Below are 12,103 nucleotides of genomic sequence, written 5' to 3'. Positions count from 1 at the left end.
ACATTATATCCATAATGCATTATTTTCTACTCATTCATTTCCTGCTATGGTTATAAGCATCTGACATCCAGCAATCTTTTAGAAAATCTGGACTGTTGTATGCTATCCAATTTTTAGTATTTCGGATATTTTTCCAAATCGATGTAATTTCCTTTCTAAAATGCATAGATAATAAAGATTAAATAGTAAAGCAGCAGAACAATCTGGCTGAAACAGAATTGTCAATCATCTGGGGAGGGGGTTATCTTAGACACACTAGCAGATTTATATGGATTTCTTTATTATTCAGTTGAAGCTGAACTCCAGATAACACATTTTAGGCGTTTTTTTTTTTTTCCTGTTAAAATAAAGAATTTACATAAATGAATACAAGTTGACCATTGTAATCACTCTTTACAGTGGTAAATGGTTTGCCTCAACTCTCTAACTGCAAAGTTTGCTGGATAGTTTGGCCTGTTAAAGGAAATTGAAAAATAACAGACTTATTGGCCAAATCACCAAGTGAAATAAAAGCAGAGTTCCATCTAAAAAAAAAAAAATGTCAGCAGCTACAAAAACTGTAGCTGCTGACTTTTAAAATACAGCCACTTACCTGTCCCTCGGTCCAACGATGTCATCACCACCGCTGGTTTCACCGGCTGTCTTCTATCCCTGACGCTGGTATCTTCTGTGTGGGCACCCGGTTGTGACAGCTTGCGGCTTCACGACCGGGTTCCCTCTGCGCATGCGCGAGAAGCGCTGCACTTTGTGAATGGCCCCGTAGCCTTCTGGGAGCTTTCACATGTCCCACAAGACTAGGGGGAGGGAGGGAGGACAACTTCCGCTGCCAATCACCTAGGCCAGGGTTGGGCAACTGTGGCCCTCCAGCTGTTGGTGAACTACAAGTCCCATCATGCCTCTGCCTTTGGGAGTCATACTTGTAACTGTCAGTTTTGCAATGCCTCATGGGACTTGTAGTTCTACAACAACTGGAGGGCCACAGTTGCCCACCCCTGACCTAGGCAATCAGCAGCGGAAGTGGGAGCTTGTACCTGTCAAATTCGGGTCCCCGCTCCCCAAAGGTGCCAATCCTTAATGGGGAGCGGGGAACAAGGCATTAAAGCGGAACTTCCCCTTTTCGGTGGAGCTCCGCTTTAAGCACTTTAGCTCCAGAAAGGTTTTACCCCCCCCTTCATGACTACTACATTACTTTAATTGGTAATTGCGTGGTCATGCAACATTGTACCAGAATGAAATTCATATCATTTTTTTGCACACAAACAGAGCTTTCTTTTGGTGATACTTGATCACCACTCGTTTTTTCATTCTATAGAAGAAAAAAGACTGAACATTTTGAAAAAAAAAAACTTTGTACATTTTGCCATGAAACATCCAATCCAATAAACATTTACAAAAAAAAAATTTCTTCATAAATTTAGGGCCAAAATATATTCTGCTACATGTCTTTGGTAATAAAAAAAAAGTGTATATTGATTGGTTTGTGTGAAAGTTATAGCATCTACAAACTATGCTGTATATATACTGTATACTGGAATTATTTTTTTTGTTTGTTTTTATTTATAATGGTCGTGGCGGTGATCAGCTTCCTGGAGTTTTCAAGATTGTGTCCTGTACCGGAAGTGTGTCACTTCAAAACCGGAAGCTGCGTATCGGCATATCGGGTTGCGGATTACAACGTGGAACGATACAGAGAAGATTAGCTGGCCCCTGCGTAAGGTTGACATGCTAAACACATAAGGTACGCCGATATGCAGCTTCCGGTTTTGAAGTGACGCAGTTCCGGTACGGGACGCCATCTTGAAAACTCCTAGGAAGTGTACCACACAGGGGAGAGGAAAGAGGCTGTATTAAAATGTGAGTTACTTCTTAGTACAAATAAATGAACTGTAAGCTTGATTTACTACACTATGGAGGATCTCTCTTTTGCTCACTAACGTGAGTGAGATTTCACAGAATACCTGCTTAGAGGACCTTAAAGGTCACAGAGGAGAAAGTTTGGAGGCGGCTTAATAGGAAAACAGCTTGGGAAGACTTACCAGACGGGATTGTTGAGGATCCAGGGTGATCCTGAAGGCTTTCTGGCCCTTAGGGGTCGCAGAAAGGAGGTGAAGAGGCACTGAAGCTGGAGTGGAAAAGTGTGTTGGCACTCACACGATTGAGCACTAATTGCACATTGCATGTGTATGTTGCATCACCTAATTATTCAAATATTGGACTTATATTTTTTATTTATTTATGAGATTTGAAGTGGCACTATCACAAGATATATGTTTGCATTTTTACATTTGAATTAATATTGTTGAGTTATTTGCTGGCACGTGTGTAGGGCACCAAGATGATTTTGTCACTTTAGGATGTGTCACATTTATGTATGCTTTCAATATCACTATTCACATTAAGGCTTGATTTGCCCATGAATTAATATTTATGGTGATTTAGTATACTAGAACAGCCTTTTATTGCCATTGTTAGTAGCTCACTTGTGTTTGTTGGTCTATTTGTACACATTTAAGCATGAGAAATAGGAGTGTAAGGCTTCATACACATGGCTGCACAATATGAAAAGCCTATGTAATCACTCTCTTGAGACCCTCTGCGGCCATCTCCAGCCACCCATTGAGATACAGAAAAAATGAGGAAGGGTTGTAGCAGCGCAAACACTGCAAAGTCCTGGGAAATGGTAGCTTGGGGTGATGGTGGTATTAGTGGCTACTGTATGAAGAGCGTAGGATTCCGTGTGGCACTGAGGGCAAGGCTTCCAAATAAGCTGTAGCAACTTCTGTAGATGAGAAAAAGGAGAGAAGCGCCTCTAAGTGCAATAAGTCTTTTTATTCAAGTCTAAATGTAGAAACACTCACATGTGTGAAGTAATCATAAGCTTAAAAACCGTGGTTAACAATAGTTAACGGTGGGGTGGTAACCCGGGTGAAGAACCGTCATCTCTCTGCGATGTGGTGAGGTCAGCTCTCGGCTGGACCAGCATGGTGGCTGGAGGGAAACAGCGGTGAGGCCGGCCAGCATGCACGTCCTCCCTCAGAGCCGGATGGAACACACGCTGGAACGTAGCGGTGGCGTGGCCGTGATGACGTCAGATCCCAGGGTGCCCTGCGACGCGTTTCGGAGCATGCACTGGCCGTGTAAGGCGGAAGTGCACTCCTTTTTCAAGCAGCTGCTTGTTTCCCTCCAGCCACCACGCTGTTCCAGCCGAGCGCTGACCTCCCCACATCGCAGAGAGATGACGGCTCTTCACCCGGGTTACCACCCCACCGTTAACTATTGTTAACCACGGTTTTTAAGCTTATGATTACTTCACACATGTGAGTGTTTCTACATTTAGACTTGAATAAAAAGACTTATTGCACTTAGAGGCGCTTCTCTCCTTTTTCTCACCCATTGAGATACATGAGAAGATGCAGTTGTGTAAAGCACAAGCAAGGATGTATGATCAGAATGCACACTATCTGGGTTCAGAGCATACGTCTGTCTGGATGCTTTGTGCAACCCCAGGTGTGGGTCCTGGTAGGGATTATGCAGGCTGTACAGCTCCTGTATGGCAAAGTGCATGAAGCCTAAAGCTGGTCATACAAAGCTTGAATTTTGACCAATTCTCATTGGATCGGCAACAATTCAAGCTGTGAGAGGCCCTGTCTGCACCACCTGGTTTGAGATCTCACAGTGGCTGGTCATGTTTACGCCTACTAAAAGAGACAATCCAAATTTAGACGGACTAGTCATGTGGCCAGGATTTGTAGGAGCCCAAAGCAGAGATAAATATTTTATGAGTTCATTTAGTATATGTGATTACAGTTTCTGGGCATACACTTGCCATTTATGACACTTTCTAACAGCTTCCAACTGTAAAAAAAAAAAAAAAGCTTATGTCTACTCCACAACTGGCAATCTTCTATGCATTTTAAAGTGTTACTAAACCCACAGCAGTAAAATCAGTCCATATATACAGTAGAGCTTGATTGTTAGACTCACGAGGGGTTAATCCTCTGCATTGTGTTAAAACGTTGTTTGATCCTGACTTTTCTGATCCTCCCCTTCTTCCAGTGTCCCCTCTTCTGATAAGACATATCATCTGGAGGCACATGCTCAGTTTAGTGTGTATTGCTAGAGAGGTTTTTTTTTTGTTTGTTTTTGGGAGAGTGCATGTGATCAGCACAGGGCCAATCGGCATTGTCCAAAGATAGGTCAGGGGTCCTGCATCTTCCTAGAGCAGAATGAAAACTCCTACAAGTTTTAACCTGTGCTCTGCTGGATACTGATAGAAGTCACAAGATTGCGCTAACTTCTAATAACAAAAGGTATTTGGCAGTTTATATTTACTAAAATAATTGCATTTCCATGCTCTGTGTACTGTGGGAGATCAGATATAGTGAATGCAGGGTCCCGGGTTAGTAACACTTTAAGTCTCCTGGTTTTGGGCAACTAGATCATGTAAAATGTGGTGGAAATTGATCTAAAGCCCCACACTGCAGGTCGAAAAGGTATTCAGTATTGGATGTCTTAGAACAGCACAACATGATATCTAATTTATTTTTAAAAGTACTGTATCATACTCTGCAAGACCTCCTCCAGAGACATGTCAATATGAGCATGTGAACAGGTTCTGTTTTTCCTAGAATAATCTGTTCTCAATTAACAAGGAACTGTACATAACCAATGACTGTTTTACCTACCAGCAAACCAAATTCTTCTGTGTAAAGTAAGGATGTGCTGTAGCTTTGCATTTTGTTACAAGTTGTAACACAAAACTAGCGGATGAGCACACACTGCAGACAGCTTTGATATTTTGTTTCGTCTGGATGATACACTCCACAGGATCACTTAGATGTAATTAAGTTCCCAATTCCTTTAAACTTCAAATAAGAAACAATGCTCATATTCTTGTCATTTGCATGAATGATGTGCCTGCTGTACAATTTTATGTGATGTATAAATATAACTAAAATCTCATTTTAATACAGTGATTTTTTCCTGTGTTTCCTTTTCTATTTTAGAGTAAAATTGTCATGAAAGATTCTGAAAATGTGGGTTGCCTGGATGTTATTCTGACCTAACCAAAACAAGCAAGGAGATCAGGGGAAAAAAACACTATACTAAAAAAAAAATAACAATAACAATACACACCTAAAATATACATTTTTAAGTGCAAATGTGTGAATGGCCCTTAATAAACACACTGTAATGGTGCAGGTTTCATGGCTTTTGTGTGTGATTTCACTTACATTTAGCCACTTGCCTCTTGCCCACAGTTCATTTAGTGCGGATGGGAAGCACAGCCTGTTTGGGTGTTATACAGGTACATCGCCAGGCACATGCTTAATAGCACAATCCAATCCTGTGACTGATCATGATGCTCGGTACCCGCCAACTGAGTGGCCAGGGTATCGTGTGATTGCTATGACCAATGGGTTTCCATTCATGACAGCTTTATTACTGTTGTGCTGTGACTGGCCCAGCACGTTACCTGGCTAGCTATACCATGTGATTAGCTGTAGCAGAATTTCAACAATAACTAAGCTGTCATGAATGGAAATCCATTCATGACAGGTAAAACTATTGCTTACAACAGTGAAGTTCACTGTTTTAAGAAATAACAGTGGAAAAAAAAAAACCTGATCAGACCCCCCTCCCCATGCTATTGCTCTGATGAAAGTATATTTAAAAAAATTGTTTAAAAAAAAAACTGTCAAAAAAGAAAAACGTTTTAAAAATTGAATTAAAAAATTATTTTTTTTTTATATACTGTCGCCAGTGAGTATCCCTGATTACCATCACACCAGTCATATGATGACACTGTACTACATTGGTGACAGTATGTAAAAAAAAAAAATTGTGAAAAGAAAAAAAAAATTTTATTTAGTTTTTCATTTTCCAAAACATTGTGACACAAAAATACAACTTCAAAAAACTTGCCATGCCTCTTACTAAATACCTCAGACTGTCTACTTTCTAAAAAGTGGTCATTGGGGGTATTTTGTACTGTCCTGGCAAATATTGTGTCATAGTGAATGAAAAGTGACAAGGAAAAATAACAGTCCTAATATGCTTGAATCCAAATCCACTAATGTAATAAGTCTTGTGTATCCAGATGCTTGCAACACCAAAGTTCACCACCACCAGGGGCGGACTGACAACTCATGGGGCCCCCGGGCAATAGGGGATCATGGGGCCCCTGTTTCCTTGCCCAAAATCAAAAAAGCCTATGAAAAAGGTACCAGGGGCATCTCATGGGGCCACCTACTGACCCCGGGCCCTCGGGCAGTGCCCGAGTTTCCAAATGGTCAGTCCGCCCCTGACCACCACCTAAGATTAAGAGGACTCTTACCCAAACATTGTGGAAATGTAGATACCTTCTCATATCTGGGGAAAAAATGAAAGACCTTTGGGCATAAAGAAAAAACAAATATATGCATTAAAATGCTTTGGGTATCCCCTATTGAATGGATCACATAAAGAAGTACAAAATTACAATATTCAAAAACAATTATTGCTCCAAACGTCATCTCTGATAATCAAAGTCTGCAACATTATTTATACATAAATATACAGTGCGTCCAAGAAAGTATTCACAGCGCCTAACTTTTGCCACATTTTGTTGTGTTACAGCTTTATTCCAAAATGGATTAAATTCATGTTTTTCCTCAACATTCTACAAACAATACCCCAATTGACAACGTGAAAGAAGTTTATTTTGAAGTCTTTGTAATTTATTAAACATAAAAAAAGGAAAGAAAAAAAAACGTACACAGGGGCGTCCCTAGGGTTAGTGTCACCCGAAGGTCGAACACTTGGTGACACCCCCTCCAACAATCCCCGCAGGATGGATCGGATCTGCAGATTGAGCATAATGGATCGGAATCCGATCCATTATCCTCCCCAATCCGCAGATCTGATCCATCCTGCGGGGATCGTGGACTTGCAACCTATACGGGGTTAACTGATCTCTCCACGAGCTCCACGAAAAGTTACGTTTTAAAGCAAGCCGACGATCCCCGCAAGATGGATTGGATATGTGAATTGGGGAGCATAATGGATCGGACTCTCCAGGACATTCACAGAGTTGAACTCCTTTGTTATGTGGGCTGTGTGCTTAGGGTCGTTGTCCTGTTGAAAGATGAACTGTTGCCCTAGTCTAAGGTCCAGAGCGCTCTGGAACAGGTTTTCATCAGGGATGTCTCTGTACATTGGTGCATTTATCTTTTCTTTGATCCTGACTAGTCTTCCAGTTCCTGCCGCTGAAAAACATCCCTACAGCATGATGCTGCCACCACCATGCTTCACTGTAGGGATGGTATTGGCCAGGAGGTGAGCGGTGCCTGGTTTGCTCAAGACATGACGTAGCTTCCGTCTGGCCACTCTACCATACAGGCCTGATTGGTGGAGTGCTGCAGAGATGGTTGTTCTTCTGGAAGGTTCTCCTCTCTCCACAGAGAAACGCTGGAGCTCTTTCAGAGTGATCATCAGGTGCTTGGTTACCTCCCTGGCTAAGGCCCTTCTCCCTCAATCGCTCATTTTGGCTGGGTGGCCAGGAGGTGAGCGGTGCCTGGTTTGCTCAAGACATGACGTAGCTTCCGTCTGGCCACTCTACCATACAGGCCTGATTGGTGGAGTGCTGCAGAGATGGTTGTTCTTCTGGAAGGTTCTCCTCTCTCCACAGAGAAACGCTGGAGCTCTTTCAGAGTGATCATCAGGTGCTTGGTTACCTCCCTGGCTAAGGCCCTTCTCCCTCAATCGCTCATTTTGGCTGGGTGGCCCGCTCTAGGAAGATTCCTGGTGGTTCCAAACTTCTTCCATTTATGGATGATGAAGGCCACTGTGCTCAGAGGGGACCTTCAGTGCTGAAGAAAGTTTTCTGTACCCTTCCCCAGATCTGTGCCTTGATACAATTCTGTCTCGGAGGTCTATGAACAATTTCTTGGGCTTCATGGCTTGGTTTGTGCTCTGACATGCACTGTTTACTGTGGGATCTTATATAGACAGGTTTATACCTTTCCTAACTTAGGTGTCCTTTTATGACACAGAGAATAGCTGCGATTCAACGGATCTCAGCTATTCTCTGGTCATTCACAGTTTATGACACTCAGGAGATCATGTCAGCCCTTCTCTGGAGATCTGTGTTCTCCCTCCAGATTCTCCAGCCCAGAGCTGGAGAATCAGAGGGACCAAAAACTAAGCAGAGATAGTTTACCTCTGTTTAGTAAACTGATCTTTTACTATAATCTTGAGAGATTATAGTAAAATGAGCCGTTTTTCAGAGTTTGTAGACCGTTCTCCAGCGTTTGGAGACCGTTCTCCCTTCGTTCGGAGAACTGCTTCATAAACTGCATTCACAGGAGAACTGTGTTCTCCGAGAATGCCGGAGAACTGAGCAGCGATCTATTACCGCTGGTTCACAAACGGACACCCAAATCCAATCAACTGAATTTCCCATAGGTGGACTCCAATCAAGTTGTGGAAACATCTCAAGGATGATCAGTGGGAACAAGATGCACCAGAGCTCAATTTTGAGTGTCATGGCAAAGGCTGTGAATACTTATCTACATGTGGGTTTTTTTCATTATTTTTAATAAATTGCAAAAATTTCAAAACGAACTTTCATGTTGTCATTATGGGGTATTGTTTGTAGAATGTTGAGGGAAAAAAATGAATTTAATCCATTTTGGAACAAGGCTGTCACATAAGAAAATGTGGCAAAAGTTAAGCGCTGTGCATACTTTCTGGATGCACTATATGACATATAACTACTTGTCAAAATCCATATTATTGTTATGTAAAAATGTGGAAAAGTATTAGTCATTTCAAAAATATATACCCTAATAAAAAATACTAAAAATACAATAAAAATTGATACATATTTAGAGTACTTATTCAGATCAAATCTTGTTACTTTAAAATAATTATCATTAACTCCCCACCAAGAACCTAAAAGATGTATCATCTACAAGCATGGAATTATGCGTTACTGATTAACTCATTAATATCCCATTCTATATTAATCCTGTATGAGGCAAAAGTTAATGAATCCAGTGAGTTTCTAATTGAGAACCCCCCCCCCCCTCTTGGTAGACAACCCTGTCCAAGGTGCCACGTATTTGTCTATGGCCAAGAAAAGGGTCCCATCGGGGTCCCTGTTATTATGATGGTGGGCATAATGTTTAGGGACACTGTGCTTCTTATGCCCACATATTGTTTACCACAAGGGCCACCATCATAATAGGGACCCCAGAGGGACCCTCTTCTTGACCATAGACAAATACATGGCACCTTGGAGGGGGAGGGGGTCTACCAAGAGAGTGGTTTCTCAATTAAAAAACTTGCTGGATTCATGAATTTAGAACTTTTGCCCTGTATGGTACATACCAAAACGAGGCTTGTATTGATTCATTTACATGCAGGGCTTTCCATCTTGAATGGAGTATGGATAGCTTCTACAGCCCCTGATGATGTCAGATGTGATGAAATGCGTAGGGAGGAGCCTTTGCTCGTTACGTCACCACACATGCTGGAATTAGGAAATGGACAGATTGAATATTTTTGTCTATAAGTGCCTTTATATGTTAAAATTGTGAATGGTTAGATACTCTTTTACATCAAAAGGATATACACAGTTTTACACTATGTGAGTTTCCCCGATTCTGTTATGGTATGGTGGGCCATATTGGGTTACTGGATGGGATACCATGGTGATGTTGTACGGACATTTGGAGGTGATACCAGATCCCCCACAGTATTCACCTACATGCGCTTGTGACTCTTTTTATCCAATTGTTTGGCTAAGAGTCCTCTTAGTCTTAGGTAGTGGTGCACTTTTGGAGTGAGTTCACATGGTCCATATTGTGTGCTTTGGATCATGAGCTGTTCCAAGCCTTCTACACACTTTTTTTTTCCCCGTCATTCTGGTACAGAATAATCTTCATTTCATTCGTCCAAAGAATGCTTTTTTAGAACTGGTCTGGCTTTTTTTAGTTGTTTTTTGGCAAAGTCTAATCTGTTTTTTCTATTCTTCAGGCTTATGAATGGTTTGCACCTTGTGGTGAACCCTCTGTATTTGCTCTTGTGAAGTCTTCTCTTGATTGTAGACTTTGACAATGATACACCCACCTCCTGGAGAGTGTCCTTCACTTGTCTGGATGTTGTGAATGGGTTTTTCTTTACCATAGAGAGGATCCTGCGCTCATCCACCACTGTTGTCTTCTGTGGATGTCCATGCCTTTTTATGTTGTTGAGCTCACCAGTGCATTCTTCTTTCCTCAGAATGTACCAGACTGTTGATTTGGCCACTCCTAATGTTGATGCTTTCTTTCTGATGGATTTGTTTCATTTTTGTAGCCTTACAATGGCCTGTTTCACTTGGACAACTCCTTTGAATGCATGATGTAGGTTCACAGCAATAGATTCCAAACGCAAATACCACACTTAGAACTCCAGCCCTTTTACCTGCTTAATTGATGAAGAAATTATGAAGGAGTAGCCCACACCTGGCCAAAAAACAGCTTTTGATTCAATTGTCCAATTACTTTTAGTCCCTTGAAAAAGGGGAGATGGCTACTCTTAAGAGCTGTAATTCCCAAACCCTTCTACCAATTTGGATGTACATTCCCTCAAATTAAACCTGAGAGTGTGCACTTCCTGCCCATATCCATTATAGAACTATAGCCTGAATATATTTTTTGTAAATACCTGGAAAAAAAAACTAAAATTGCGCCTGTGTCCAAATATATATGGACCTAACTGTATATTCATTATTTTGGGTGGATTTGTTATTCATATATCATTTTGATATTTTCAGATGCAATGGAATAAATGATGGCAAATGCGGCGACCCCGGATTTTTCAAATCTAAGAATTGCATTAGACCGTGGAACGAAACTGAACTGACTGTGACAATTACAAATTCAATTTAAATCACAACTTTGCTTGATTCTGAATTATTGAACGAATTTGAAAATTTTATTCATTTCCCCATGGGCCCGACTTACGATTGCTGTCATGTGATGTCATACGCATAAAACCAATGCATTTGGTCATTTCTTTTTACCTTTCTTTTTTTGCTGGATTTGTTGACATTCATTACTATGTCCATTTGGAGATTCATATACATCCATATCTCTGAGTCACATTTTTGTACGAAAATCAATTTAAGAAACAAAATGCACATCTGCTGACTGCATTATTTTTTGGGTTTTTTTTTCAGGCTTCAAGTACAGAAAAATAACTTTCTATCTTTGCCAGAACTCCACTATCCTGGCATATTACAGTGCCTTGAAAAAGTATTCATATCCAGTGGCGTCCCAAGGCAGGTGTGGGGAGTGCGGCCTGCACAGGGTGACACCCAGGGGCGGACTGACCATTTGGAAACTCGGGCACTGCCCGAGGGCCGGGGTCAGTAGGGGGCCCCATGAGATGCCCCTGGTACCTTTTTCATAGGCTTTTTTGAGTTTGGGCAAGGACACAGGGGTCCCATGATCCCCTATTGCCCAGGGGCCCCATGAGTTGTCAGTCTGCCTCTGGTGACACCGGACCAGCTCCACGAAAAGGTACGTTGTAAAGAAAGACGACGATCCCCACAGGATGGATCGGATCTGCGGATTGAGCATAATGGATCGGAGTCCGATCCATTATAATTAATCCACAGATCCAATCCATTCTGCGGGGATCGTCGGTGGGGGTGTCACTAAGTGTTACCACACTAGGTGACACCAACCCTAGGGATGCCTCTGTTCATACCCCTTGAAATTTTCCACATTTTATCCTGTTACAATCAAAAATGTAAATTTTCTTGGGATTTTATGTGATAGACCAACACAAAGTGCTGGGCAAATGCATGCAACACTTTTCAGATATGGATTTGTAAAAAATGTTGAAAACCATTTATCACTTTCCTTCCACTTCACAATGAAGTGCCACTTTGTGTTGGTCTATCACATAAAATCCCAATAAAATACATTGACGTTTTTGGCTGTGACAAAATGTGGAAAATTTCAAGGGCTTTGCATACTTTTTTAAGGCTCTGTATCTGTACAGAACTGATATATCAATCTGTGTTCTCAACTTATCAACATCCTCAATTCTCTGAGAACTACAGAACACC

At 41.5% G+C, this 12,103-nt stretch overlaps 1 long non-coding RNA gene and 1 other non-coding gene across 2 annotated transcripts in view; both read left to right on the top strand.

Moving 5' to 3' along the window:
- LOC149468719 (uncharacterized) overlaps positions 1-11,039 on the top strand; it is a 44,242-nt gene extending 33,203 nt beyond the window's left edge. Inside the window, exon 2 of the long non-coding RNA XR_016311650.1 lies at positions 10,802-11,039. This is a non-coding gene — a long non-coding RNA (uncharacterized LOC149468719). The remainder of the gene's footprint in view (positions 1-10,801) is intronic.
- Positions 1,647-1,752, top strand: LOC149468720 (U6 spliceosomal RNA). The gene has a single exon (XR_016311660.1). It is a non-coding gene; the product is annotated as a U6 spliceosomal RNA (small nuclear RNA).
- Positions 11,040-12,103: the final 1,064 nt, after the last annotated feature.

The sequence above is a fragment of the Staurois parvus genome, unplaced genomic scaffold, assembly GCF_062004578.1.
Source record: "Staurois parvus isolate SC_StPar_1 unplaced genomic scaffold, SC_StPar_1.0 ptg000081l, whole genome shotgun sequence".
Taxonomy (NCBI): Eukaryota; Metazoa; Chordata; class Amphibia; order Anura; family Ranidae; genus Staurois; species Staurois parvus.
This window is presented reverse-complemented; position numbering and strand designations above follow the sequence as displayed.